The 23838-nt window shown below is 44.3% G+C and overlaps 1 protein-coding gene, 1 long non-coding RNA gene and 1 pseudogene across 2 annotated transcripts in view; 2 read left to right on the top strand and 1 right to left on the bottom strand.

Annotated features, from left to right (window-relative positions):
• The window catches only part of LOC136399231 (zinc finger protein 432-like), a 191094-nt gene that overhangs the window by 143719 nt on the left and 23537 nt on the right, over positions 1-23838 (top strand).
• Positions 1-23838, top strand: part of LOC136399307 (uncharacterized) — a 597663-nt gene that overhangs the window by 72376 nt on the left and 501449 nt on the right. The window lies entirely within an intron of this gene.
• Positions 20620-21039, bottom strand: LOC136399288 (ubiquitin-conjugating enzyme E2 C pseudogene; annotated as a pseudogene).

Genomic DNA, 23838 nt, shown 5'->3' on the forward strand with positions numbered 1-23838 from the left:
GACTTATCAAATGGTAATAGTTTGACTATTTTTGTAATTTTTTTAAATTTTTATTTATTTATTTTAGAGAGGAGAGAGAGGGAGAGAGAGAGACAGAGAGAGGAGAGAGAGACAGGGGGGAGGAGCTGGAAGCATCAACTCCCATATGTGCCTTGACCAGGCAAGCCCAGGGTTTCGAACCGGCGACCTCAGCATTTCCAGGTCAACACTATATCCACTGCGCCACCACAGGTCAGGCCTTTCCCACCCTTTTTGATGTGGGGTGGTACAATCCCATCATGCCCCAGATAAGTGACTTTGTATTAGAGACTTCCCTATTTTGTATATTGGATTAAAGGTTTGCATTTCTACACTATAAAATAGGGGCAGAACGGGAGCTTGCTCTCTCAGTTCCTGGGATTATTAGCATTAGAGGAGAGAGCAGAGCAGAGAGCAGAAGGAGGCCACGTGGAGGCCAGGAGAGGCAGCCAAGATGGCGGAGTGTTGAGTGAGAAGCCAGTTAGTGTAGTTTGTGCAGGGAGAAGGAAGGAGATGGGGAACAGAGGTGAATAAGTCTGGTGAGCTAGAAACCTTTGATTCTAGGAAACTCGGATAAGTCAGTAGCTTTGTTAGCACTGAATGTGAGTGGGTTTTGGAGCCCAGTGTGTGTTTTTTACTTGCCCACCGGGTGCAAGCTAGAATTAAAGACTATGGCTCACTAGTTTTTGGCTCCGTTGTTTCTTTACCGACTGTCCGAATCCAATGCGAACCTGCATGAGCCAGGCTGCTGTGATGGTGGCCCTGCCTGCTGGCTTTACAGGCGGCGACCACGAGTGGATTTACATCCTAAAGAACTCGCAGCCCCAAACGTACTTAAGGGTTTGCTTCTATAGGCCTAAAGCAGAGAGGGGCGGAGGTGAGCGCCTAGCCAAAGCAGTTTTACAGAAGTGAAACAGGCTTTCGATTATTCTTGGAACAGTCTAGGGAGAGAGTGCTCAACAAAGCATTCTACAAAAAGCTAAAGAATGTGCTCTGTTCTCTTGGCCTTTTACAGAGGTTGTTAGGGCAGCATCCTGAGGGCTTTCCGGAATCTAGACATTAGTGAAGATTTATGGTCTGTACAGAACTCTTCATTTACTCATCTGCCAATCTTGCAAAACTCACTCTATGGTCAGGGATATGGTATTTCTCCATTTCATTGGTGACGCAGTGACTAGAGTTTTGGATTGAGACACAAAGAACCCAGGTTCTAAACCCTGAAGGAGCTGACTTCAGCGCAAGTTCTTCTGATTTGTGTGTGGCTTCACCAGCTTCGGTGCAGGGTCACTGACTTGAGCCCGAGGTTGCTGACTTGAACAACAGGTCACTTGCTCAGCAGCCTTCCTGGTCAAGATATATATGACAAAGAAATAAAAAAACAAGTAAGGAGCCTCAAGGAGTCTTTATCTTCCTGTCTGTCTGTCCTTCTCTGTGTCTTTGTCACAGGAAAACATTTTTAAAACTTTATTTATTGTATCCAAATTCATGCAGAGAAGCTATACAGATGCGGTGATTATTGTGAAGACTTTTTTTTATTGATCTGAATGAGTCAGTGAGGAACGGTGCTAGAGAGGAGTCAGAAATATAAACTTCTAGCAGTTCCTTCTCATCTGTGCCAGGATCAAGCATACCGGGTCTTTCAAACCACATCTTCATTCTCATCTGTGCTTCCTGACTTTCTCATTCTTGTCTCTGCTTCTGTATTCTGTGTATCAACAAATACCTGTAGGTACTGGGGCTTCTCACTGTACATATGAAATCTTTTATGGAATCAGGAGGCAGTGTTCCCTAGGCCGTTGGCGCACTTTATCTGGTCTCAGAGTAGTTCCTGTCTTAGCTCCAGGGTCTTGTAACCATCCCCACAGGAGGAATTTCTAAAGGCTTTTTTTTTTTTCATTACCAACTTCCTCAAGCTTTCCATTCATAGTAACATTCTTTTTTCCAACCCTAACCCTTGGCAGCACAGCTCTATTTTCATCTATAAAGTACTTTATATAGAGTATTAGAAAATGGAGTCCTTTAGCAGGTATCTGTAAGATATTTTTCCCTGCAGAGAAGGAAGGAAGAGGGCTGGAGCCACGAAGTGTGGAATAACAAAAGGCTTTATTGAGTACAGAGTGCATCCCGCCAACGAGGTTCCCTGGCCCCGAGGAAAGATGGAGGCCAAGGAAGTCACAAGTGGGGACCCGTGTGGGAGATATTTAAAGGGTCTCTAGGGTGGTCGAGCTCATATGACTTGGTGAAATCTCACTGGCTGGCAGATGGTCGCTGTTTTCCAAAGGGTTCCTGGGAAGTTTCTTTTGGTGTGCTTGGTTGTGGGCGGCCCTAGCCAAAGTTTCCCAGGCCTGAGCTTTCCCCATTATCCACCGACCTTACAGCATCCTTTTGAGATTGTCAGTGTGACCCAGTGAGATACACTAAATACATTCGTATGGCTTTCTGTCCCCAGTTCCTGGCACAGAGCTCCTGACACCCTTATCAGTGCCTAAGAGACACCAGAACCAAGAGCATCTTTTGTTACATTGAGGTAATTCTCATTTGAAATTTAAGCTCCACCACACATCCAGAGGAGCAGGTGTCTGGAAATAGCGTAAATAAATTATACCTACTGAGAAACCCACCAGAAAGAAAAATCCCTATAAGAGGGATTTCAGAGAGCTTCTAGGTGGGTGAACACATCCCAGTGCTGGAAGTGTGATCTACCCAAACCACATCGGGACACGAGCTCCTGTGCTAGGGACCATCCCAGACCTTCAGCTATGTATCACTTCATCTGGCTGTTCACCTATAATTTTTTTTCTTTTTTCTTTTTTTTTGAGTCAGAGAGAGGGATAGATAGGGACAGACAGACAGAAATGGAGAGAGATTGAGAAGCATCCATCATCAGTTTTTCATTGCAACACCTTAGTTGTTCATTGATTGCTTTCTCATATGTGCCTTGACCATGGGCCTTCAACAGACTGAGTGACCCTTTGCTCGAGCTAGCGACCTTGGGTCCAAGCTGGTGAGCTTTTCTCAAACCAGATGAGCCTGCGCTCAAGCTGTCGACCTTGGGGTCTCAAACCTGGGTCCTCCGCATCCTAGTCCGACGCTCTATCCACTGTGCAACCGTGTGGTCAGGCCTGTTCACCTATAATTTTTATGACACCCTTTAATAAAGTGGAAACATTATTGTCTTTGGTTTTGTTTTGTGACGTGGGCCACTCAGGGAAATCAATTGAACTGGAGGAGGGGTTGTGGGAATCTCCATTAGAAGCCAGGTCAGAAGGTGTAGGTGACCGGGAGAGCTACTTGATTTGTTTGGCTTCTGAAGTGACCTGGAAGCAGAGTGTGGCCCTGAGCCATTGCCTGTGTGATTTGATACTATTGGGTAACAATTAAGGTAAATTTTATGGCAAACAGCTGGTGTGGAAAGTTTTTAGTGTGGGGCATCCCCTCGCCCAATGAATACAGATGTTGGGTGACCAGGAGTATTGTGAGTGCGGCAGTAGTGAGAGTAGAGAAACCAAGGAGGAGAACTGCACTGCATGTGTTTTAAAAGTGGGCCTCAATTTATTTCAGCTGAACATCCCGCCCAAAGGTCTTTGGATTCTTCTGTGACATACACACATCATCACACCTGATGGAAGCTGGATTCACCCTCGCTGCTCCTGTGTAACATCTGTACTGTCAACTTTTTGTTGTGACTAAAGTGATGAACAAGATGCATCCCCTGCCATGTTGCCCTTGGATATATTCCAGCCTCTGTCTCGGGACCTGAATCTACTCCTCACACAGGTCTGCGACAATTCACCTGGCAACTTCTGTCTAGAGCTGATGCTCAAATAACGTAAGCTGTTTTTAGCTTCTGAGGCTGATATACTCAGACCAACCAAAGTACCCCAGCGCTAGGGCCGATGTTCAAACGAGTTGCGCCACAGACTGAATTGAGTCACAGGCTACAAAAGGGGAATTGGGAGAGCATGGGGAGAGGATGGGGGAGAAAAGAGAATAGTCACTTTTCTTGTAGCCCTGACCAGGAATCAAAGCTGGGATGTCCCTAACCTGGTCAATGCTCAACTGATCCAACAATTCAGGGCCTCTTAAAATTTTTATTCAGGTTTTTAGACATAAGTAAATACAAACATTTTTCTAAATTCTACTCATTAGTGACACCATTTCATTAGAATAATTTTTTTGCCTGACCTGTGATGGCACAGTGGATAAAGCAAGGACCGGGAATGGTGAGGTCACTGGTTCAAAAACGTAGGCTTACCCGGTGAGAGCACATATATGTGTTGATGCTTCCTATCATCCTACCTTCTCTCTCTCTCTCTCTCTCTCTCTGCCCTTTCTATAAATGAACAAAATCTTTAAAAAATATTTTAGATGAACTTTTATATAATTGAAATCAAGAGTATAAATATACATTCAAGAATCTGCCATTCCTCACCAGTTGGCTCAACGGTAGAGCGTCAGCCTGGTGTGTGGATGTCCCAGGTTCAATTCCCTTCAGGGCACACAGGAAAAAAGCCTATCTGCTTCTCTCCCCATTCCCCTCTCACTTGCTTCTCTCTCTCTCTCTCTCTCTCTCTCCCCATTTTGGAGCCATGGCTCCATTGGATTGAGTTGACCTTGGGTGCTGAGGATGGCTCTATGGCTTCCACCTAAGGTGCTAAGAAAAGCTCAGTTGCTGAGCAAGAGAGTAACACCCCAGATGGGCAGATCATCCCCCACTAGGGGCTTTTGGGGTATTTTCTGGTCAGGGTGCATTCAGGAGTCTTGTCTGTGCCTACTCTCCTCTCAGTAAATAAAACAAAAAAAATAAGCCTATCTTCCAAAATGATGTAGTCTTTGCATTGTCTGCCAAATAAGAATTTCTTTTTCTCTTCTTATCACCAGCATATATATATATATATATATATATATAAAATATATATTTGGAATACAATGAGCTGTATACTTTTATCAGTTACTTCACTATGCTAAATTGTAACTTTCTGGTGACAATGTTGAGCACCTTTGATATACTCACTTGCCATCTGATTATCTTTGAAAGTGTCTGTTGCCTGACCAGATGGTTGTGCAGTGGCTAGAGCGTCAGACTGGGATGCGGATGACCCAGGTTCGAGACCCTGAGGTTGCCAGGTTGAGCACATGTTCATCGGGTTTGAGCAAGGCTTACCAGCTTGAGACCAAGGTCGCTGGCTCGAGCAAGGGGTCACTCGGTCTGCTGTAGCCCCCAGGCAAGGCAAATATGAGAAATCAATGAACAACTAAGGAATCGAAACAAAGAATTGTTGTTTCTCATCTCTGTCCCTTCCTGTCTGTCTGTCCCTCTCTCTGATTCTCTGTCTCTGCCACAAAGAAAATAAAATAAAAAAGAAATTGTCCAAGATATTTTCATGTTTTTAAAATTGTGGACTTTTTTAATTCTAGCGGTTCTCAACCTGTGGGTCGGGTCGCCTAAAGCCATCGGAAAATACATAATGCATATCAGGTATTTACATTCCGAATCATAACTGTAGCAAAATTACACTTATGAAGTAGCCACCAAAAGTATTTTTTGGTTTGGGGTCACCGCAACATGAGGAACTGTATTGCGGGGTCACGGCGTTAGAAAGGTTGAGAACCACTGTATTATGTGGATACCAGTCTTCCCCCGCCCCTTCCCACAGAGGCGGAGAGTCAGAAGGGACAGAAAAGAACAGACAGGAAGAGAGATGAGAAGCATCATCAATCTTCCTTGTGGCATCTTAATTGTTCATTGATTGCTTTCTTATATGTGCCTTGACCAGGGACTATGGCAGAGCGAGTGACCCCTTGCTCAAGCCAGAGCTAGCTTGGCCTCAGGCCTGCAACCTTCATCTTCAAGCCAGTGTCTTATGCCTCAAGCCAGTGACCATGGAGTCATGTCTATAATCTTACATTCAAGCCAGCGACCCTGTGCTCAAGCCTGGAGAGTCCGCACTCAAGCCAGGGACCTTGGGGACTTGAACGAAAGTTCTGTGCATCACAGTCTAATTCTAGGTCCATTGCCCACTGCCTGGTCAGGCTGGAACGTCTTTTATCAGCTAAAACTTGTGAGGAATGTGTTGAGATTCCTTTTATGTATTAGTATTTACTTATTAATGCATGCCAATGGTCCTCTAAGTGTTCCGACATCATTAGGTGAAAGCACATGCGTTCACAGTCAAAGCCTTTGTTCCTTTTTCAAACAGTTGAGTGTATTTGATTTGTGCAGGTCTTTTTGTGGGCTCTCTATTCTGTTCCATTTATCTGTATTATGCTTTCACAAATATTTCCAGTACCGATACTACATTTAAGTTTTGTTTTGTTTTGTTTTGTTTTTTTTCTCATTTTTCTGAAGCTGGAAACAGGGAGAGACAGTCAGACAGACTCCCGCATGCGCCCGACCGGGATCCACCCGGCACGCCCACCAGGGGCGGTGCTCTGCCCCCCAGGGGGCGATGCTCTGCCCATCCTGGGCGTCGCCATATTGCGACCAGAGCCACTCTAGCGCCTGAGGCAGAGGCCACAGAGCCATCCCCAGCGCCCGGGCCATCTTTGCTCCAATGGAGCCTTGGCTGCGGGAGGGGAAGAGAGAGACAGAGAGGAAAGCGCGGCGGAGGGGTGGAGAAGCAAATGGGCGCTTCTCCTATGTGCCCTGGCCGGGAATCGAACCCGGGTCCTCCGCACGCTAGGCCGAACTACATTTAAGTTTTAAAATCTTTTGATGTGAGCCCTTAGGCTGGTTGTTTTTGGTTAGAATGTGTTCTTGCTATATTAAGTGTAGAAACCTGACAAATGTTATCTTTACCAGATCAACGGTAAGACATTTTAATATTTTCTACCCCTAGTGGGTGGTGTGATAAGAGACTTTAATTCTGAGGTGTCTGTTCTAAAATGCATTATTATTTAACGAGACAAACTTTGTACAACCCAAAAGATGTATCAAGATACAAAATAACTAATCACTACTACTTAAATTAAGTCATGACATAAATGAGAAAAATACGTCAGAGAAATGGTCACAGAACAGAGAAAATCGAGAAAACATAATGTCTTAATGAAATATTGTATTGTGGGCTTAGTAGTGCAACTTGGAAAAAGGAAAACAGTGAGAAAACTTATGAAATTGACGCTTTCTCAATTTGACAAATGTACAATGGTTATATAAAATGTTTACATGAGAGGAACTTGAATAAATTAATATGTGAATTCTTTTTTTTTTTTTTTTTTTGGATTTTTGTGAAGTTGGAACTGGGGAGGCAGTCAGACAGACTCCTGCATGCGTCCGACCGGTATCCACCTGGCATGCCCACCAGGGGGCGATGCTCTGCCGCAATCAGAGCCATCCTCAGCGCCCGGGCAAACTTTGCTCCAATGGAGCCTTGGCTGCGGGAGGGGAAGAGAGAGACAAAGAGGAAGGAGAGGGGGAGGGGTGGAGAAGCAGATGGGCGCTTCTCCTGTGTGCCCTGGCTGGGAATTGAACCCGGGACTCCCGCATGCCAGGCCCACGCTCTACCACTGAGCTAACCCGCCAGAGTCTAAGTGAATTCTTTATACTAGTATTAGTGATTTTCATATAAGTATGAAAATTTACTATAATAAAGTTTATTAAGAATAGGTTTAATATATGGTAATTAAATCTCATTAAATTGTAAAAGAAAAGCCTGGCAGGTCGTGGCTCAGTAGATTGAGCTGAGGACCCAGGTTGAAATCCCAAGGTCTCTGGGTTGAGAGCGGGCTCCTCTGGCTATGCGCACGCTCGCCAGCTTGAGTGCAGGGTGGCCGCTCAAGCAAGGGATTATAGACATGACCCCACGATCTCTACCTTGAGCCCAAGGTCACTGGCATGTGCAAGGTTTCACTAGCTCCACTGAATGCTCCCTCACCCGTCAAGGTCCCTATAAGAAAGCAATCAATGAACAACCTAAACCACCCAAATCTCTCCCTTCCTCTGTCTGTCTCTTTTGTCAATTAAAAAAAACTGGAAAGAAACAATTGTAATTTAATTTAATTTTACCTTCTCATAAACAAGTTTCCATATTATAACATTTATGTATTTCTACATGTAATTAATAGTAAGTGGGTATACAAAAACTATGGGTGAACTAGTAGGATGATAACTCAAGTTACCAAAAAGCTATGCATTAAAAAATGGTATGGCCATGATCAGGTGGTTAGAGCATCGTTCTGAATTGCAAATGTTGCCAACTTTGATCCCAGGTCAGGGCATATACAGGAACAAATCGGTGTTCCTGTCATTCTCTCTCCTACCTCTCTTCTCTCTCTAAAATACAGTAATAAAATAAACAGTAAAGAAAATAGGTATGCATTTATTAGAGGTACACATGATGGCTCTATCTGTAGCATGCCAGCTTTCTCTACCCCCTTCTTATACCTCTCAAGGTTTATGTCTCTTTCCTAAGCTCCAAGGTCCCGTGTTTTGCCTCTGTAACTTGTTACCGAAGGTTATTTATTCGACAGCTCACTTCTTTGACCTCTATTTTTTCCTAAATAAGCGTCTTACAAAAAAAAGTGGGGTATAATTGAAAAGCATATCGATGTTTCTATGTTTCTAATATTAAAAAAATTTAAAAAACCCCCAAATTTGTTTATGATTCAGTTTTATTTTAATCCCCTCATTATCCAAATTCTTTATTTCTTTAAAAATTTTGATCACTGATTACAAACAGAAAGTGGGGTTGAGGAGAAATATCAATTCTTGTCTGACTTATTTATGCATTTACTGGTTGATATTCCACCAGAAATCAAACTCACAACCTTGATGTATCAGGATGACACCTGAACCATCTGAGCTACCTGGCCCAGGTTCATTATCCAAATTTTTACTTTCTTATTCCATGGTCTGTTGGAATCTTTCTTCTTGGAGTTAAGGGTCTTAACTTATTCTTACAGTACTAGAGATACAATTCTGCTGACATCTTTTGTTCAAAAGGTGCTGCAACCCTGAGTTGATGCCTCTCCTCTCTCTCCCTTTTTGTCTGGCTGTCCCTATCTATCCCTCTCTCTCTCTCTGTCTCTGTAAAAAAAAAAAAAAAATTTAGTGTCCCAGATACTGATTCACTTTTAATCCTAGGTAGTTTATAGTTTTGCAATGGTATTTGGAATCATTTAAAAAATCAACCATATCCTAACAAGTTTTTTAAATTATAGTTCATTTTTACAGCTTTACGGCCATAATTTATAGATAACATTTATTATACATAGTAATTCTGCAAGTTACTGACATTTAGTAAGTTTATAGTTGTGACATCATGAAAATCCAGTTTCTAGAAAATTTCATGACCTTATACATAAAGTAATTAGTGGTTGTATTATTTTTGTTATGTTTTGTAAATCTTTAATATATTTTAAATACAATTCTTTACCAGATACATGCGGAAATATTTTCCCCCAAACTCTGGCTCTAGTCTTCAATTTCATAAATGTTGTGTTTGAAAGTTCACGTTTTGCCTGACCAGGTCGTGTCTCCATACACAGAGGTGGGCCTGGGATGCTGAGGATCCTGCACTCAAACAGGTGGGCCTGTTTGAGTGCAGGATCAACAGACTGAGGGCATCGTCATTGGGTTGAGCATGGGATCACAGATATGACCACATGATCACTTGTGTGAGCCCAAGCTCTCTGAGTAAAAAAAGGGTCACTGCCTCAGCTGGAGTCCCCTGGTCAAGGGACATATTAGAAAGTAATCAAGGGCCTGACCAGGCAGAGGTGCAGTGGATAGACCATCGAACTGGGATGCGGAAGACCCAGGTTCAAAACCCCAAGGTCGCCAGCTTGAGCAAGGGGTTTCTTGGTCTGCTGAAGGCCCATGGTCAAGGCACATATGAGAAAGCAATCAATGAGCAACTAAGGTGTCGCAACAAAAAACTGATGATTGATGCTTTTCATCTCTTTCTGTTCCTGTCTGTCCTTATCTATCCCTCTCTCTGACTCTGTCTCTGTAAAAAAAAAAAGAAAAAAAGAAAAAAGAAAGCAATCAAGGAACAACTAAGGTGCTGCAACTATGAGTTGATGCTTCTCATCTCTGTCCCTTTCTGTCTGTTTGCCCCTGTCTGTCTCTTTTTATTGCTCATTAAAAAAAAAAAAAGTACAAATGTACTAAATTTTAATTGAGTAAAATTTATTATATTTTTTTATGATTCATGATTCATCCTTTACTGTCTTCCCTCAGGACTCCGGGTAAAATGGGTTCAAAAATTTTTTTCCCATTTGCTTTGATAAGTTCTATACTTTCACCTCTTATACTTAGATTTGTGATCCATTTTGACTTAATTTTTGTTTAGGGTTGGAGTTAAGGGTCTTAATTTATATTTGTGCCACTAGAGATACAAATATACTACCATCTTTTGTTGAAAAGAAGTACCACTCTGTTTTATCATGAGACCTTATTCAAAAAAAAGTAGATGTAATATTTTTGGATTCTCAATTCTGGTTGTGTCATTCTCACTGATCCTTGACCATTAATGGCCTCACTTTTAGTAGCCTTTGTCAAAGGACCAGATCCAGCGACAACTGCCAGTCCTGTATCTACTGTTTCTTCCCAGTTGGTGATGGCCAGGCTCACACTGTACTCATTTCTCCTATTCTTTTTATGTTCTCAAACCACTTACTGGCCGTGGCCAGTTGGCTCTGAGGTAGAGCGGAGGCTGGCGTGTGGAAATCCCAGGTAAGATTGTTGGCTAGGGCACACAGGAGAAATATCTATCTGCTTCTCCACCCTTCGCCCCCTCCTTTCTCCCTGTCTCTTCCACTCCAGTAGTCAAGAGTCCATTGAATCATGTGGGCTCAGGCCCTAGAATGGCTCCAGTTGCAATGGAGAAACACCCCAGATGGGCAGAGCATCACCCCCTGGTGGACTTGCCAGGTGGATCCAGGTCGGGCTCATGAGGCAGTCTGTCTCTCTGCTTCCAAGATTCTCACCTCAAGAAAAAAACAACAAAAAGTCCACTTACTGCATTAATATCTCTGCTGGTAATTTCCTGTTGTCCTGCCTTTACAAGATGTATAACTGTTTCTCTACAATATTTTATTGTGGACTGTTTATATGAACACCTGAGCTCCTGACCATTTCAATTATTTAAGAAAAAAAATTTTTTAATGCCAACTTAAAAGCCTTCTATAGCCATATGGCATTTTTTCCGAGCCCATTGAGTGCTTTCAGCTTCAGAGCTATTTTCACTCTAAAAACTTAGTCTCTGAAATTACAGACTTGCTGCAAGAGTCAAATACCAGGAAACGAGATAATCTGAAAATCTTCTCACCTTTCAGCCACCCAGGATTCATTGTGGCTCCTTTTCTTCTGTGCCGCGTCAGCTCTCCCAATCTGGCGGCCCCCGATGCGGCTCCGCTGAGTGAGAACACACCGGCTCCGAGCGCAGTGAGAGAATCGCTGGCCTTTCCTCGAATCCTTCAGATCCTCGTCGGCCGCCGTAGGCTGACGAAAAATTTCGGTGACGTAAGCAGAACCCAAGTCAGGTTGCGGAAGCGTCAAGTTTAGACTTTACTCGTGGGCTACAGAAAACAAGGTCGGTGCGCTCTTGTCCTTTTAAATTTTCAGAAACATTTTGTCCAGTGGCAGGTTTGTCTCTCATCACAGAGTACCTGACATCAGAGGGTGGAAGCGGTGCAGTGTGGACCCTGGAAGGATGGCGGTGGGAGGAGTCGTGTGGAAGGAGCTCCCAGGTATTTTGGAGGAAGCAGGTGACCGCCTGTGTTTAGTTTGAGTAGCTTTGGGGTCATTTAGCGACTAAGGGATTGTAGACAGCAACTACCGTGTCCCGACTGTCCTGGTCTCTGCGGGTCACACTGTATGTAACGGCTGGAGGCATTTAGTATGATCGCGGTGTCAGGATCAGGTTCGGGATATAAAGGACTCGGGATGGTCCTCACGTGAGGGTGGCTGGTCCCGCTGTGGGAATAATAAGGGTGTGTGGTCAGTGTCTGAGGTGCAGACGGTGTCGTCTGCAGCTTTGGAGGCCCAGGCCCCCAGGGTGGTGATTGGGATGAGGTTCCAACCTCTGCGTTTGGGACGGAACGGAATCCATAGCTTTCCACCGCTTGAGTATATGGCAGTTTAACCAACTGTTAATTGTGTTGTTTGCACTTTGGCTTGTTATGAATAATGCTACTGTGAAAAGTTTTATACATAAGTCCTGGTACAGATAAGCCTTTATTGGCTAAGGGGTACATATAGCTTAGATCAAGGTCCGCTTGCAGCCCCCTGAGGCCATTTATCCGGCCCGGCTGCACTTCCGAAAGGGGCACCGCTTTCATTGGTGTTCAGTGAGAGGAGCACATTGACCATCTCATTAGCCAAAAGCAGGCCCATAGTTCCCATTGAAATACTAGTCAGTTTGTTGATTTAAATTTACTTGTTTTATATTTTAAGGATTTTTTCCCCGTTTTGTTTTTTTACTTTAAAATAAGTTATGTGCCATGTGCATAGGGATTTGTTCATAGTTTTTTTATAGTTCGGCCCTCCAACGGTCTGAGGGACAGTGAACTGGCCCCCTGTGTAAAAAGTTTGGGGACCCCTGGCTTAGATAAAACCTCAGAAAAGGCGGTCAAGCCCAGGGCAAGCAGTTAGATGCCCTCTGTGTTTTAGCCTTCCATGCAGGGGTCGCCTAACTGCAGTGGAGAGTCACACCCATCGGTCATTTTTGGTTGACACTTTCATGCTGCAAAGGCCGAACTGATTCCTTCGAACCTAGATCTAAGGTCCTCAATGCCAAAAATATATATCTGTTTTTTTGATGAAAATATTAGCAAACAGCCGCTCTTTTTTAATATGTAGCAATGGACACTTTTATAAATTTCTGGAACCGCACCCTTTCTTACTTGCTGATGTAATGTTCATTTTATTTAATATTATTCCCTCTGGCAGGTGACCTTTATGCTCTCCATAAATTAAGTCCTGCTGTCTCTTAGTCAAACGTGATGCAATGTAGGAGTTCTAGGCCCGGGATGTCAACCTGGTAATTGGATAACCTGGAAACACCACCAGGCAGCAGAGGGAGAAGATCTAACAGTTAGATCTTCTGCACTACTACAGCAGGCTGCACTACTGTTTATTACTTAGTAGTGCAGCCTGCTGGTGCCCCAGGGGCCGACAAGAACCACCTTTGAGCAGCTCCCTCCCTCCTCTTTCTGTACCTCCTGAGTCAGGAGAAAGCCGCACTAACAACAGCAGCAAACAGTGGCTTGTATATGGGAAAGTCTTACTTCCCTACGGTACACTTTCTTGGAACTTCTGAGGACCAGGCTATGTGTCTTCCTCCTTATGGTTGCTGGCCTGCCTGCCATGTGGTGTTTGTGAGGGGGAAGAGCCATGTCCAACACGGACCCCACACCTATTGACTGAGTGTGTATTAAATGAGTTTAGCCTTACCGCGAGGTAGCACACCATGGATAGAGTTCCCACTTGTGAGGCCGAGGAGGCAGGCTAAAAACCTCAAAATATGGGGCTTGAGTTACAAAGGTCACTGGCTTCAGCAAGGGGCCACTACCTCAGTAGAAGTGCCTTCCCCATTTAAGGCACATAGGAAAGTTTGTTCTTCCCATTTAGATCTCCCTTCCTTTTCTTCTATACTGTCGGTCTGTTTCTATTTCCCACTAAATAAATAAATAAATTTAGTTACATGGTGCATGCACTTCTTTCTAGCTATATAAATGAAAATGTGTTTAATGCATGCATTGTCTTTTTTAAATAAGTAATTCCTAAACATCGCGTTAGTTACTTTCCTTACTGTTTAGTTTACTGTTTTTTCTTATCTCAAGCATCGGCTCCACTCGCCAGTGTGAAATAGGAAAGTGGGATTGTAGTGGACATCTGCGTCCTGTTGCCTTCTCAGAAATTTCACCTGCTACAGTTTCTGCAGTTAACAGTTTTTATGAGGATATTTTCATAAAATATCCATCCAGTATCAAAATTTAATGACATAGAAATATTTATAGTATTCTTTTTTATTTTATATTTTTAAATTTTAGAGAGAGAAGGAAGAGAGAGAGACAGAACCCTGGATTCATTTCTGTATGTGCCCTGCCTGGGATCAAACTTGCAAGTGTGTGTCAGAACGACGCTCTAACCAACCGAGCTATCCCCGCTAGGGCGATAGGATTCTTAAAGACCAGAAAAGGCTACTTAATGTTGTTTATGTTTGCCATTACTTCTTTTCATACTTTGTTTGCCCAAGATTTCTGTCACTTCATCTCACTATAAGTACACATATTTTATTGGTCTTTTTAAGGGAAAGCTTTTGGTATAGTTGAGCTCTTTTATTAACTTGTTAATTTAATGTATAAATTAGTTTGTATTGAAGCAATTTTACGTATACTGTATATTTATATGTGTCCTGATCAGATATCATATATATGAAAGGTTGATACCACGGGACGAACCAAAAACACGAGGCTTGTGTGCTCCAAAAACAAAATTTATTTGAAAAGCCTGTGTGCTGGCGGCCGAGACCAAGCTGTGTTGACCACGGAAAGGGTTGGAGTAGGGTATGTATAATTTAGTCAGGGGTCTTGGTAAAAGCAGCTAATATTACTGCCTGTATATGTACAAAGTAATATTATTTCCGCGTGGATTGGAGTGATGCCTCGGTTTCTCCAAATTGTTTATCTCCCGGCTCAACTGTCTACAGGAGGCCTGTGCTAGTTCCAAAGGTCCCGGGTGCCTCACCCCCCACCCAGGCTTCAAGCAAGCGAGTCCCACATCCTGCCACGGGTTTGCAGCATCTCTGGGCCAGTAGCTAGGCTTTTACAAATTATTATTGTACTTTAAATTCCCCTAATTGTCTGGTCTCTTCCCAATATAAGCTTTTCCTGACATTTCTGCAGAGATAAACTTATTGCTACATTTTCAAGAGAAGGCCAGGGAGCCATTAAGGGAGAGAATAGCAAGGCAATTAACTACAACCTCACAGAGGGGGAGGAAAATGTTCTGTTTTGAACCCAACTAAGAAATTGGGTGAGGGGTGTAAGGCCAGGGGTTGCAGCCCTGGTCGTGCAGATGCACATTCCCAATGTATTCGAGCAGATGGTAAAGGAACTATGGGGCCAGAAGGAAGCAGGCCATTCCGTTTATTAAAGTCTAATAATCGCGGACAGCAAACAGGCAGGGCTCCCTATTCCCGACTCGGTCTGCAGTTCCACAACCCAGGCTCATTCTCCGGACTCACCTTCTGGACTCACAGGTCTCCACCAGTGTCACCAGGGCTGCCAAGCCGTCAGCGTGCTCTCTCTGTCTGTCTATCTCTCTCTCTTTCTCTTCCTCTCCCTCACTCCTTCTCCCTCTGCCTCTCCCTAGCTCTGGACTCTCCAGCAAAACTGACTAGGTGGAAATACCCCTTCTCCTGCAAACAATAGCAAAAAATCACTCCTCCCCCTAGAGACAGGCAATCTGCAGTTTGCAATCTGCCGCCCTGAGGGCAAGCAGCAGCCTTCCATAGACTATACTCACAGGGCGCTGCCCCAGTACAAGCAAGCAAAACTAAAAAAACACCTGTTTACCCAAGAGGGGAATATGAGTTTTAAAGGGGACTCTGGTTTTAAAAGCGGCCTGAAATCAAACCTTACATTTCAGCCTTTTGTTGTTTATGGAAAAGGGATGAAGGTCTCATCACTTTCTGTAACTCCTTCCTGCTAGTTAGGGTCTGTGAAGTATTTATGGAAAGGTGGATAGAGGAGAGTCAGCAGGCCCTGACTGATATGAAAATGTCCTTAGGCCGTCAGTTGCTGGGGAACTGGTTGGTATTGGAGTTGTTCCACAGCTGGAGGAAGAAAATGTAACTGGTGGTTTCTGTACCCTCTGTCTTAGTCAGCCTCTTTATACGACCTCTGGTGCACAGGGTGAAGCAGCAGCCTGCAAGAATGAACACTTCAGCCTGACCAGGCAGTAGCGCAGTGGATAGAGCGTTGGATTGGGATGCACAGGACACAGGTTCGAGACCTTGAGGTCACCAGCTTGAGCCCAGGCTCACCGGTTTGAGCAAACTCACCAGCTTGGACCCAAGGTCACTGGCTCGAGCAAGGGGTTACTTGATCTGCTGAAGGCCCGTGGTCAAGGCACAGATGAGAAAGCAATCAATGGACAACTAAGGAGCTGCAAGGAAAAACTGATGATTGATGCTTCTGATCTCTCTCCATTCCTGTCTGTCTGTTCCTATCTATCCCTCTCTCTGAGGTTAAGGCAGAGGTGGCCGGTCCTCCTGAACCTGTCCCAACTCCCGAAGTTATTTTGAGGGTTACCAAGAGAGGGGTGAGCTGCACTGCCCTTCTGTGCTGGAGTTGCTGAATCCCTGGAATGGGTACACTGGTTGTTGAGGGCTACATCACCATTGGGAGAGAGGTATGTTAAAGCACAGCTTCCTGCCCAGGCAGTAAGAAGGCCAAGGTAGCGTCCTCCCCGGAAAGGAACAACATTCCCTGTTGTGTCAGGCAGGGAGGGAGATGAATTGAGAAGAGGTGAGAAAGAGGGTAGGGAGGTGTGCTCCTTTCTTGGGGTTCTGCTGTGCAGACTGATAATGTAGACGCTATTCCTGCTCCAATAAGGGGAGAGAGATGCGTAGTTACTTGTTGGGTGCAGTGAAAATGAGGGGGACACCAGAGTGGGAGGTGATCCAGGGAAAAGAAGAGGGAGGGATAAGAGGAATTAAAAGAAGGGGCTTGTAACGTAGGAAAGGAGGGAAACCCGACTGGATGGAGTAAGCAGCCGTTTATCTCAGGAAGGACCTAGTGTCTATTTGCTGAGACTAAAGTGTGGTTGTTAACTGTAGAGTGACAGTGATGTTGCATGTTGTGTTGGCAGAGGCCACCTGGAGTGTTTCTGATGTTTTGGTGAAGCATCAGGGGGCTTGACTTACCCTGTGCTCTCCATACCGAGCACTTTCAGGATTTTCTTTTTAGGTTTATCATACATTTAATTGGTCTTAATCTATTTTTAAAGATTTTGTTTATTTATTTTTAGAGACAGAAAGAGAGAGAAGGCAGGGAAGAGCAGGCAGCATCAACTCCCATATGTGTTTTGACCAGGCAAACCCAGGGTTTCAAACCAGAGACCTCAGCGTTCTAAGCCGATGCTTTGTCCACTGCGCTGCCACAAATGAGGCATCATTCTCAATTTTTATACTTTATTTAATTGTGCCTAATTTTTTCTGTATCAACTAATCATATATCATACATTTTTTTATGTCAGGCTTTTTTTGCTTAATTTGAATGTGGTAGGTGATTTTTTTTTTTTTTTATGTGTGTGTGTGTAATAAATGTCAGGTCAATTTATTCTATGATGCTTACACAGTAAATATTTTTGGAGTTTCAAGCCATGGAAGATTTCTTCCATATGCTTCACAAAGGAAGGTGTTTTTTGGCCTGACCAGGCAGTGGTGCAATGGCTGGATCATCTACCTGAGCCTGAGGACTCAGGTTTGAAACCCTGATTGCTGGCTTAGCACAGGGTCATCGGCTTGAAGGTGAGATCATAGACATGAGCCCAATGTTCCTGACTTCAACCCAGTGGTCGCTGAATTGAAGCCGACGGTTACTAGCTTGATGAAGGCGTCTCTGGCTCAGTTGAATCTCCCTAGTCGAGACACATACGAGAATGATATCAATGAACAACTAAAGTGCCGCAGCTAAGAGTTCATGCTTCTCATCTCTCTTCCTTCCTGTCTTTTTTTCTTTTTACAGGGATAAAGAGAGAGTCAGAGAGAGGGACATATAGGGGCAGACAGACAGGAATGGAGAGAGATGAGAAGCATCAATTATCAGATTTTCGTTGCGACACCTTAGTTGTTCATTGATTGCTTTTACATATGTGCCTTGACTGCAGGCCTTCAGCAGACCGAGTAATCCCTTGCTCAAGCCAGCGACCCTGGGTCCAAGCTGGTGAGCTTTTTGCTCAAGCCAGATGAACCCGTGCTCAAGCTGGTGACCTTGGGGTCTCGAACCTGGGTCCTCCGCATCCCAGTCCAAGGCCCTATCCACTGCGCTATCGCCTGGTCAGGTTCTTCCTTCCTCTCTTTTTGTCTATTAGTCTCTCTGTCATTTCACTTAAAAAAAAGTGTTGTTTGTTTTACTATCCTTTAGAAATTTTAAAAGAGCTAAGGTGGTATTTTTCCCATAGCATGCCGTAGTTTGAGTGCATGGCAGTTGTTCCTGCTGATAACTGAACTTGTGTTGTTTGCAGTCCAGATTGTTAGGATCCAGCTGCCATGAAAATCTTGTACACTTTCAGAAGTGTACTTTTTTGTGTGTGTTTTCAGGAAATTGCATGGGGAAAAATACATAGTTTAGACATTTTCTTCAGGGTGAAAGTGCTGTATCTTTTTGTGTTTATAACTTCAGTCTGAACAGATAATATTGAAATGTTTTCCATAGTAAATGTAGGGGTAGTCAACCTTTTTATACCTACCACCCACTTTTGTGTCTCTGTTAGTAGTAAAATTTTCTATCCGCCCACATGTTCCACAGTAATGGTGATTTATAAAGTAGGGAAGTAACTTTACTTTATAAAATTTATAAAGCAGAGTTACAGCAAGTTAAAGCATATAATAATAATAACTTACCAAGTACTTTATGTCGGATTTTTGCTAAGTTTGGCAGAATAAATCTTTATAAAACTACTTAGTATTGTTAAATCCATCTTTTTATTTATACTTTGCTTGCTCCGCTACTGCCCACCATGAAAGCTGGAATGCCCACTAGTGGACGGTAGGGACCAAGTTGACTACCACTGGTGTGGTTTATGTGCCTCTTAAAATCTCTTCATATCTTATCACTTTGAGAAATTTTCTCATGTCTTTTTTATTTATTTGTATTTATTATTTTATTTTCTGATCTCGGAGTGAGAGGACAGGAGAGAGCGAGAGATAGAAACATTATTCTGTTCCTGTGTGAGCCCTGATGGGGGATCGAACTGCCAACCCTGAGCATCGAGACGACACTGACCAACCTGGCTATCTGTCCAGGGCCCAATTCTTTCTTATTTTTATTTTAAAACTTTTATTCATTGATCCGCAAGAGAGAAAAAGTGAGAAAGTAGAGAGAGAGAGTGAGAAACATCAATTTGTTGTTTCTCCCATCCCTGCATTCACACTGGTTGATTCCTTTATGTGCTGTGACTGGAAATCACTGAAATTTTTCCCTGGCCTGTTTACTCAGCTGTGAAATGTTGGCCCTACGACCCGGTTTTGATTACCCGACAGGGCACAGAGGAGCAATGCCCGTCCTGTACTCCACCACTCTCCCTCTCGCTTCGCTCTTTCTCTCACCTTCTACAGCCATGACTCCATTGGAGCGAGTTGGTTCCAGATACTCGCAATGGCTTATGGCCTCCGCCTCACGCTGTAAAAATTGCTGAGCGATGGAGCAATGACCCAGATGAACAGAGCAAGACCCCCTAATGGGGTTGCCAGGTGGATCCCTGTTGCGTCGCATACAGAAGTCTGTTCCTGCCTCCCCTTCTTTCACTGAATGAAAAACAAACAAACTAGCCTGCAACCTTGGCATATCAGGACAGTGCTACAACCTATTGAGGTACTTGGCCCTGTGTTTCAGTATCTGAAAGTATTATGTACTGCTCCATTAGAGCCGTCTGCCAAAATGTTTGTGTGTGTCTGAGACAGGGTTCCATCTTCTCCTTGTCCACCCCTCTAGCGTGGATGTCTTATTGTCCCAGAACCATTTTAATCCCCTTCTCTGCAGAATTTCCTGTGCCGTCATATGCTGTCTCTGCGTGAGTCTGTGCACAGGCATGTTTTACGCTGCTTTGGCTGGTCTGTCTATTGTACTGTCTGAATTATAGTGACTTGAAGCTCTCATTAACCGATAGAGAATTTCTTTCAAATTTTAAGAATGAAAATAGATACCAGTTTAGGATTTTCATTGGCATTTCACTGGGTCTATATTTACATTTGGGAGACATGACATATTTACTTATTTATTTATTTAGACAGAGTGCAGAAGATAGAGAAGCATCAACTTGTTTCACTTAGTTGTACACCCAGTGATTGCTTCTCATATGTTACCTGTTTCTCCTGGGGCTCTTCTGGTGACCTAATGATGAAGCTAGTACTTCCAGGACCGAACCGGCGACAGGACTGCTCCAGGGAGTCACTCTATCCACTGAACCACCAGCCAGGGTGTAGACATGACATCTTTACAATGCTTTCATTTAGGAATAATGGTCACAGTCAAGCTTTCCATTTTTGTCAGTCTGTTAACATTTCCCTCCAGCCCTTCCTGGCTAGCTCGGTGAGTTAGAGACCAACTGGAAGCACAGAGGTTGCTGGATCAATCTCCGGTTGGGGCACATACAGGAACAGATCAACGTTCCTGTCTTTCTCTTTCTGTTTCTCTCTGCTAAAATCCATAAATAACAATTTAAAATTTCTTCTTTCCTTATTTCTTTCTTTTTAAAACCCCAAATATATTTATTTAATACAGTCACCACAGAATCTCAACCAGAAACTTAATTTAAAAACAAAACAAATATATATCACAGCTGAAGATACAGAGTCCTATACAGAAATCAAGGCAAGGACAGACCATCTAAAGAAAAAATAAAAAGCCCAAGGACAGAGACCTGGGTCAGGGATCTTGGCTGGAGACCTGTTTTGCGTAGGTCTCTTGCAGGTACTTCTTAACGGCTGCGGGGCTTTTCCAGAGCTGGACAGCATGTGTGTTGGGTGGGCTGTCAGGGTTGGGTTCTCCTAGCAGGCTCTGGATGGAGAGCAGGATATTCCTGACATCATACAGGCAAGACCACTTGTCCTTTAGGATATCCAGGCAGAAGTTACCCTGGGTGTCCACATTGGGGTGGGAGCAGGGTGTGAGAAACTTCACTATGTGCGTGTTGTATGGGTGGCCCCTGGGGAACGCTAGAAAGAGCTTATACCTCAAGTCTTCATAGACTGTGCCAGCTGCTCCAAGGATGGTGCCCACCTATTTAAAAAGGTTGTCTGTTTCTGGGAAGGCAGAAATTTTTTTGTTGCCAGTCATGAGGGTCATCACCTCCAGCTGTGATCTCTTGCCCACTGAGCCCTGGGCAGCTCCCCCGCTGGGCTGGGCTCCTTTACCAGCTGTAGCAACACTGGCAGTGTCTGGGTTGTGGTTCTCTGGGGACACCTGGGCAGCGCTGACAGAAACACAGACTCTGAGAGCACGGTTCTAACCGCATATTTTTTTTTTTTTTTAGTAAAAATTATGTTAAAAATTACTTTTTTGTGACAGAGACAGAAAGAGGGCCAGATAGGGACAGATAGACTGGACGCGAGAGAGATGAGAAGCATCAATTCTTTGTTGTGGCACCTTAGTTTCTCAATGATTGCTTTCTCATATGTGCCTTGACCAGGGGGCTACAGCAGAGTGAGTGACCCCTTGCTCAAGCCAACGACCTCGGTCTTCAAGCTGGTGAGCATTGCTCAAACCAGATGACCTTGCGCTTAAACTGGCAACCTTGGGGTTTTGAACCTGGGTCCTTCGCATCCCAGACTTACGCTATATGCACTGTGCCACTGCCTGGTCAAACTGATTTTAAAATTTTCTAAATTTTATTTATTGAGAGCGTTGGCCAAGAATGTGGAAGTCCCAGGTTTGATTCCAGGCTAGGCACACAGGAGAAGCATGTATCAGCTTTCTTCACCCTCTCCCCTCTCCTCTCTCTCGTTCTCTCTCTTCCTCTCCCACAGCCAAGGCTCCATTGGAAAAAAGTGGGCCCAGTTGCTGAGGACGGCTCCATGGCCTCCATCTCAGGTGCTAGAATGGTTCCGGTTACAATGAACCAATGTTCCAGATGGGCAGAGCATCACCCCCTAGTGGGAATGCCAGTTGAAACCTGATTGGGTGCATGCAGGAGTCTGTCCCTCTGCCTCCCACTTCTCAGAGGAAAAAAAAATTTTTTTTCCTATTAATAGTGATAGGAAGGGAAAGAGAGATAAAAAAAAAAAAACCACATACATTATTTTGTTGTTCCACTTATTTATGCATTCTTTGGTTGCTTATACATGCTCTGACCAGGAATGAAACCCACAACCTTGTCTTCTCTTAATGGTACTCTAGCCAACTTAGCTAACTGGCCAGGGCTTGGATGAGTATTTCAAATTTTTTTCCAGCCTTATCTGACTGTAGCACAGTGCATAGAGCGTCAGTCTGGGACGCTGAGGATCCAGATTTGAGACCCTGAGGGCGCCAGCTTGACCTCGGGCTCATCTGGTTTGAGCAAGGCTCTCAAGCTTGAGCCCAAGGTCACTGGCTTGAGCAAGGGGTTACTTGGTCTGCTGTAGCCCCCCAGTCAAGGCACATATGAGAAAGCAATCAATGACCAACTAAGGTGCCACAACAAAGAATTGATGCTTCTCTTCTCTCTCCCTTCCTGTCTGTCCCTCTCTCTGACTCTCTCTATCTCTGTGACAAAAGAAATTTCCATTGATTTGAGAGACAGAGGAAGGAAAGATAGAGCAGAAGAGAGAGAAGCATTTTGTCATTGTTCCACTTAGGTGTTCCATTTTAGTAGTGTGCTCATTGCTAGCTTCTCTAGTTGTCTAGCTCATTGCTAGTCTGGTGATGACCAGCCTCACTCATATATTCTCATATATGCCGTCACTGTGATGGAATAATGCTCTATCCACATAGCCACCCAGCCAGGACTTAAAGTAATTTTAAATTATATTTTCCCTTCTGTAATCATGGGAATTGTGTACTTCAACACACTGTTAGTTTTCATCCTTTATTGTGCTCTCTGAGAACTCTGGCTAATTTGGGTTCAGGAAGATATTTTCTCATATGCTTTTTTTTTTTTTTTTTTTTTTTTTGTATTTTTCTGAAGCTGGAAACGGGGAGAGACAGTCAGACAGACTCCCGCATGCACTTGACCGGGATCCACCCGGCACGCCCACCAGGGGGCGACGCTCTGCCCACCAGGGGGCGATGCTCTGCCCCTCCGGGACGTCGCTCTGTTGCGACCAGAGCCACTCTAGCGCGTGGGGCAGAGGCCTAGGAGCCATCCCCAGCGCCCGGGCCATCTTTGCTCCAGTGGAGCCTCGGCTGCGGGAGGGGAAGAGAGAGACAGAGAGGAAGGAGAGGGGGAGGGGTGGAGAAGCAGATGGGCGCTTCTCCTGTGTGCCCTGGCCGGAAATCGAACCCGGGACTTCTGCACGCCAGGCTGACGCTCTACCACTGAGCCAAACGGCCAGGGCCTCTCATATGCTTTTATAAGTTTTATACTTTCCCATTATACTTAAAACTGTGATCTATTCTGACTTAATTTTTCTTTATGACTAGAGTTAAGGGTCTTAATTTATTTTTCTGCCACTAGGTATACAATTATCCCAGCATCTTCTGATGAAATACTTATCCCATTAGTTTATCCTGGGACTTTGGTGAAAAACTAATTGATGGTAATGTATTTGGATTCTCAATTCTGGTGGTGCCTTTCTCATTGCTGCAGAGAAATGGAGCCCCACTTTACTGGCTTTGCTTTCAGTGGCCTTTCCTCGAGATCTGGTCCCAATGTCAACTTTAGATCGTCTAGGCCGCTCTTCCTCTCTGGTGGGTGATGACCAGCCTCACTCAGTACCCATTTCTCCAAGTCTTTTTCTGGTTTTCAAAATATTATGAAAACTTTTGCTAGCAGTTCCGGGTTGGTGTTCCTTTACAGGACGTATGACCTCTTCTCTGTAGAGCAGGGGTCCCCAAACTACGGCCCGTGGGCCGCATGCAGCCCCCTGAGGCCATTTATCCGGCCCCTACCGCACTTCTGGAAGGGTCACCTCTTTCATTGGTGGTCAGTGAGAGGAGCATAGTCCCCAT

This window comes from Saccopteryx leptura, chromosome 3 (assembly GCF_036850995.1).
Source record: "Saccopteryx leptura isolate mSacLep1 chromosome 3, mSacLep1_pri_phased_curated, whole genome shotgun sequence".
NCBI classification, from domain to species: Eukaryota; Metazoa; Chordata; class Mammalia; order Chiroptera; family Emballonuridae; genus Saccopteryx; species Saccopteryx leptura.